A 6,000-nucleotide genomic window follows, 5' to 3' on the forward strand; every position below is an offset into this window, starting at 1 on the left:
CTGAAATGGTGGTGCCCTGATCCCGCAGATGAATCAACTGTAGGAGGCGGTCATGGCGCTTTCTGGACTTGAGCACTCTGAAGACAACTGCAGTGTGTTTTTTTTTTTTATTTTTTTTTATGAGGTTGTTAATTTTTGAATACCGAAGAAATAGGGGAGGCTATACAGTCGTTTGCCATACATAAATGCCAGGCCTAGATGGATTTCCCATTGAGTGGTGCATGCAATTTCGGGAACTGTTAATCCCTCACTTACTGCGAATGTACAATATGCCCTTAGAACGGGACAGTTACTGCCCTCCTTGTCGGAAGCGCTAATAGTTTTAATTCCCTCATAAGGACCACCTCCTCTACGAACCATATAGACCGATTTCGCTTGTTAACTCGGATGTTAAAAGGTGCTTGCCCAACGCTTTAAAGTAATTACTACCATTATAGGGGCGGACTAAACTGGATTAATGCCTGGACGATCGACCTCTATTCATTTATGCAGACTCTTTACCAATATACAAGCGGTTCATGACGCGGCTGGCTCCCGCGCTGTACTGGCTTTGGACGCTCACAAGGCCTTCGACACGGTCAAATGGCCCTATCTTTTGCAAGTTCTAGCTAAATTCGGATTTGACACTCCCTTTTTATAAAGTGGGTACAACTCCTATACTCCAAATCCATATCCGGTGCCTCTCCTTATGGGAAAGGCATCCAACAGGGGTGTCCGCTATCGCCACTCCTGTTTTCGTTGGCAATAGAGCCCCTAGCTGCACTGATAAGGTCCAGTGGGGAGGTTAAGGGACTGACGATTGGGGGCCTAGAGGAAAAAGTGTCCTTATATGCGGACGATATGATGATGTATCTGGAGGACCCCCAGTGGTCACTCCCAGCCATGCTGGAGATTACCCGATGGTTTGGCCACTTTTCTGAGTTCCAGGTCAATTGGAACAAGTCCCTTTTTTTGTTTCAGATTGACCAGGAGACACCCATGACACTACCCCCCGCGTGCCCACTGCAAATAGTTCACACTTTTCGTTATCTCAGGGTCTTGATAAAACTCCGTCTCCTCCTACGCCAAGATCAAGTTAGACCCCCTTATCAGTAGATTAAAAACTACCTTGAAAACATGGAACAATCTCCCTCTCACACTGTTGGGAAGAATAAATATTTTCAAAATTATCTATCTCCCGCGATTCCTGTACATTCTGAGCAATTCATACATACATTATATATATATATATATATATATATATATACACCAAAGCAACATTTTAAAGAGACTCCATAATCACCAATTTTGTGTGGAGGGGTGGTGTGGTGAGGATCGCTAAGCAAACTTTACAGCTACCTACTTTGGAGAGGGGCCTGGCTCTCCCCTGTCTCCAGACGTACTATATTGCCTCGCAACTGGCGCATGCCTATTGATTTCATCCTGAGGCCAACAATGCAGCTGCTGCCCTAGAGGCAGCCATCTTCACCTCACATTAATCTCTCCAGAACCTAATACACCATCTGCTGCTTAGGGAGAGGGAAGGGGCTACTGTTCTGGCCATGACCCTGCGGATCTTTAGAGTTTCTAAACTGTTACCACCCAGTACCCCAGCTATATATTCTCCAAACGCCCCACTATGGGTAAACCCAAGCCTACCAGAATTTCATCAGAGAACTTTTGGACTTGATCTTGCTAATAATGTGGTTATAGACTTGGACTTTTTATCGTGCCACAAAATCTTCAGTGATTTGTGTATGAAGTGTGTAATGTTTATACATTCTTTTGCATTTTTAACATGTTTTATGTATGTGTATATATTTTTATTGTGACAGAACGAGGCTCTGTCACTATGAAAGTGGAGGTAAAAGGTGAGGTAAAACAGTGAGCTAACCCAGGGACTAAAGAATCCCATTAAAACCAGGAGTAGGCTGGTTTAGCAGGGAAGTGTAAGCCTAGGAGCCAGGAGGCTTGGCATTTTCTTGTGTGAGTTTACTGGAGAAGAACCCCTGTGTGGGAAATCCTATGTATAAACTTTTATTTTGTTCCTTTTAATAAAAATGGGCTGCCATGCCCTCAAACCTGATGACTGACTGCTGTGGACTTGCTGGAAAAACTAATTTACCACTTGAGCTAAACACCCCCATGCCACAAGAGGTTGTGTGTGTGTGTGTGTGTGTGTGTGTGTGTGTGTATGTACACACCATTTAAAATATCACTTAGCGGGTCTGCCATATTACGTTTACCAAAACTATATAATAAGATCACGCCCATCTATCCAAAGACAGGACTGTGTGTGTGTGTGTGTATAATATATTGTAAGATTGGGGTTATTGGACTCCAGCGATAGATGCGTTTTCCAGTGAGTACGTCAATCCAGAACTGAGTTTTTAAGGGCCTGGTAGCCCACTTTTATTTAAAAAAAACACGAAAGTTCACAAATACAATAGTAGCCCTCGCAGGGGGTTCCACCATTCCTGTATCTTGACAAATTCAACAGTTTTTAGCCTCCTGGTTTTCACACACTTGCCATCCGGCTGTTTCAGGCCTTTAGCTTAGGCCCAAGATCTGCTCCTCAGAACTACCCGTTTCCCAACGGTAAGCACACATCTAGCTTCTTCTGTCAGCGTGTTGCTGCGCAATTTCTGTCCCTCAGAACAGTTTCCTGGAGCCAAGCTCAAACCTCGCTTCCTCCAGTCCTTAATGACATCTGCCTCCTGAAAAGATGCATCCACTCTCTGACTTTTCTCAGAGAGATTTGGGAGTCACCTGACTCCCAGCACAGACCTTCTGTCTGTGGGGTGGGGCCCTGAGCTATGGTCAGGTCAGAACTAAATGGCCAAACACACAGCTGTGCAATCAGCATGTCTTTCTCTCCAACATATGGCGTAACCCAGCAATCTTTCCCATAGCACAGGGTCCCGCCCTCACAATATATATATTTTTGACAGATGCCCATAGTGCTATCTTAATACTCTTACATAGTGAGGTTGGAAAAAGACACAAGTCCAACCAATGTGTGTGATTTATATGTCAGTCTTACATTGTATATCCCTGTATGTTGTCATTCAGGTGCTTTTTATCCAATAGTTTAACTATCGATGCTCCCCGCTGAAACCCATGCCTGTGGAAGTGAATTCCACATCCTTGCCACTCTTGCAGTAGAGAACCCTCTCCGCAGTCTGTTTTAAACCTCTTTTCTTCTAACCTTTTAATGAGTGGCCACACATCTTTTTAAACTCCCTTCCATGGAAAAGTTTTATCCCTATTGTGGGGGTCACCAGTATATTTTTAAATCATATCCCCTCTCAAGCGTCTCTTCTCCAGAGAGAATAAGTTCAGTGCTCGTAACCTTTCCTCATAACTAATATCCTCCAGTCCCTTTTTTTTATTAGCTTTTGTTGCCCTGGTTTGTACTCGCTCCATTTCCAGTACATCCATCCTGGGGACTGGTGCCCAGAACTGGACAGCATACTCCAGGTGAGGCCAGACCAAAGTCTTTTAGAGTGGGAGAATAATCGCTTTATCCCTGGAGTTAATCCTCCTTTTTTTTCTTTTTTTTTTGCTTTGTTAGCAGCAGCTTGGCATTGCATACCATCTACTAGGACCCCCAGGTAATTTTCTATCCTTGATTCCCCCCAGAGGTCCCCCCAGTGAGTAGATTGCATTCATATTTTTGCCACCCAAATGCATTATTTAAAATGTTTCCACAATAAAACTTATTTGCCATGTAGTTTCCCACCCCATTCATTTGTTGAGATCTTCTTACAAGGTTTTTACATCTCTTCACAAAAGTTATTGCCCTGCTTGGCTTGGTATCGTCTGCATATACAGAGATTGAACTGTTTACCCCATTATCCAGTTAATTTATGAACAAATTAAATAGGATTGGTCCCAGCACAGAACCCTGGGGGACCCCACTTCCCACCCCTGACCATTCCAAGTACTCCCCATTCGTCTTTGAACTCGCCCTTTTAGCCAATTATTAATCTATGTACTCACCCTATGGTCCATGCCAACTGGCCTTACTGTGTACCATAAACATTTATGGGGAACTGTCAAATGCTTTTGCAAAATCCAGGTACACCACATCTACAGGCCTTCCTTTTATCTAGATGGCAGCTCGCCTCCTCATAGAATGTTAATAGATTGGTTTCGCAAAAAAATTATTCTTCATGAGTCCATGCTGATTACTGCTAATGATACAGTTTTCATTACGAAAATCATGTAGATAGTCCCTTTATCATCCCCCTCCAGGAGCTTGCATACAATTGATGTTGACTGACTGGTCTGTAATTCTCAGGGATGTTTTTTGTCCCTTTTTTAAATATTGGAGCTACATTGGAGAAAAGGCAATAAGCTGGTACCATTCCAGTCAGTAGACTGTCAGTAAAAATTAGGAACAATGGTCTGGCAATTAATTGACTGAGTTCCCCCAGGACACTCGGGTGCAAGCCATCTGGTCCGGTGACTTATTAATGTTAAGTTTTCCAAGTCTGTTTCTAATTCTGTCCTCTGTTAGTTATGAGGGTGCTTCCTGTATTGTGTCATGAGGATAAACACTGCAGTTTTGGTTATGGAAGTCCCCTGATTCCCTCGTGAAGAATAAATTCACTACCTTTGCCATCTCCCCATCCGTTGAAACCAAATTTCCGTTCTCATTCTTTTTGGGGCCCAATATGGTCTGTCCTCTCCCTTCTTTTTTTTTTTCTTTTTTTTTTTTTTTTTTTATGAATTTTTTTCTCTCCCTTGCTATGTGTCTTTTTTTGTCTTCTATCTTGGTCGTCCTAATTGCACCCTAAGGGTCCTTTCACACGTGCGGACCGTTTTTTAGATCCGATTTTTATCATCAGTTGATCCGGTTTTTCATCCGTTTTTTTTTTTTTTTTTTGTTAGAACTTTATTTTTATTACATATTTTGATGAAAAACAGATGTTGGCGGATCGGATGTTAAACGCATCGTCCGCTAACATCCGTTTTTCGTCCGTTCCGTTTTTTTGACAGAAGAAAAATAGGATTTTTCTTCCGTTCAAAAAAATCGGAGCTTAACGGAGACGGATGTTAACGGATGCTCATCCGCTAACGTACGCTATCCCATTGGAAAGCATTGCAGTCCGTAAACGGACGTATGAAAAAACGGACGAACGGTCCGCACGTGTGAAAGGACCCTTGCATTCCTTGTTGCATTCTTTGTAAAGCCAGAAAGCTGATGATGATGATGATCCCTAGGCCTTCTCCTTTGCTTTTTTATATGCATTTTTACATTGGAGTTAAGTAATCCAGGACTTTTGTTCGCCCTTTTAAATTTATTTCCAAATGGGTTTCACTGGCTAATGCCCTTATTTAATATGCTCTTAAAGAAAACCCATTTTTCCTTTTGTGTTTTTTTTGTTCCTAAGATTTTATCCCAATGTATATCTTCTAGCAAGATTTGTAGTTTGCAGAGGTTTGCTCTTTTGAAATTCAATGTTTCTGTATTCCCCCTTATGTTTCCTATTTTTGTGTGATTTTTTTTATACTGAAGCTAATTGACCCGTCATCGCTGTTTCCTAAATTACCCCTTATTTCCAGGTCCGTGATCAGGTGTGTATTGTTGGTAATCAGTAGGTCTAGTAACTCTGCTTCTAGTTGGTGCTTTTACCGTCTGACCCATGAATTTGTCCTGCAAGACGTCTAGGAACTGGCGAGCTTTAGACGAATGCATGGTTCTTTCCGCCCAGTTTGTCTGGATAATTAAAATTTCCCATTTATGATAACACTTCCCATCCTTGCTGCTAATCCAAATTGTGATAAGAGGTCTGTCTTCCCCCTCCTCCCTCAGGTTAGGCGCTTATAGCAAAACCTCAAAAGGGAGCAGCACCATCTAAGTGCAGCAATGCTAAAACATTTTTAATATAGGACAGACTATTTGGAACTCACAAGATCATAGAGATTACAGCGCATGTAGGAAGGTATGGAATACTACAGAGTTTTTTCCTCTACAATTAGAGAGAGGCTACTAGGTATAATAAAAACATGGTA

At 42.2% G+C, this 6,000-nt stretch overlaps 1 protein-coding gene across 3 annotated transcripts in view; it reads left to right on the forward strand.

The window, feature by feature from the left end:
• The window catches only part of PPP2R3B (protein phosphatase 2 regulatory subunit B''beta), a 102,921-nt gene that overhangs the window by 39,480 nt on the left and 57,441 nt on the right, over positions 1-6,000 (forward strand). The window lies entirely within an intron of this gene.

Source organism: Rana temporaria, chromosome 2 (genome assembly GCF_905171775.1).
Source record: "Rana temporaria chromosome 2, aRanTem1.1, whole genome shotgun sequence".
Taxonomy (NCBI): Eukaryota; Metazoa; Chordata; class Amphibia; order Anura; family Ranidae; genus Rana; species Rana temporaria.